Genomic DNA, 1086 nt, shown 5'->3' with positions numbered 1-1086 from the left:
TTAAAGAGATGTTAAGTCTCTCTCTCTCTCTCTCTCTCTCTGTCTGTCTGCCACTCAGCTCACACCCCTCCCCCACTCACACTCACACACACACACAGAGTCAGCACACAGAGTGACAGAGTGAGATCAGATGTCTGACAGTTTTTTAATTTTCTTTTAATCATACAGTGCTGTAAGTCATGAAACTATGCATATTTCCTCAGAATCACTGGTTTTCTAAATTAAAAATGTTTTTTAAAGGTTTGGAAGCTGCAATTTAAAAATACAAGACGATTAATGTTTCACTTTTTACTGTCATTTCAAAAAATCACCACGACAAAACCGTTCAAGCTAACCAAAATCTGTTCGCAATTTAAGTTCCTCGATGTTTTTTCTTCATGTAGACAACGTTTGGTGTGTATAGTGTACTTCCCCTGTGAGGAGTATTCATTAATTCACAACTGTAAAATCTCAAAAATACACATTCAAATCAAAATAGCCGACTTCCTGTTGATCGTAGCTGATGACTGTGAATTAGAAAGTTGTCCGTCTTGAAAAGAACAATTTATGTACCAAGTTTGGTGTCTGTAGCTGAAACTAACCCCCCACTTTTTGACAAAAAGGTGGCGCTATAGAGTGCCTCCTTCACGCCCTTTAAAAGCTTTTTGCCATTGTCTAGCTATCAAGAATACTGATATGTGTTTTGAGTTCATGTAAATCTGAGCTTGTTGTCTGCCTCAAAACTCACCATAACAGAACATTCAAGTTTGACCACGTTGCCATGGCAACACTATATCAGATATCAATATCCCCACCAACAGATTTACATCGGCCGTGTTTTGTCATTATTCTGATGAAGTTTTAGTAAATCGAGTAAAAATAAGATGCTGAATTCAAAGCATTTGGAAAATGACACACTTCCTGCTGCCAGTTGGTGGCGCTATAACGTTGACTCTTAATAGCCACATATATACAATCGGTATCATACAACGAACAAACCCATGAAGTTTGATCAAATTCAGGAAATGTATGTGGATGTATTAGACATTTCCTGTTTCTCATTTCTCGCCATAAGTTCCATGCCTCGCCACGGGCAAAACCGTTAGA

This window comes from Carassius auratus, chromosome 41 (genome assembly GCF_003368295.1).
Source record: "Carassius auratus strain Wakin chromosome 41, ASM336829v1, whole genome shotgun sequence".
In the NCBI taxonomy this organism is placed as follows: Eukaryota; Metazoa; Chordata; class Actinopteri; order Cypriniformes; family Cyprinidae; genus Carassius; species Carassius auratus.
The sequence above is the reverse complement of the archived record's forward strand: the minus strand, read 5'-3'. Positions refer to the sequence as shown.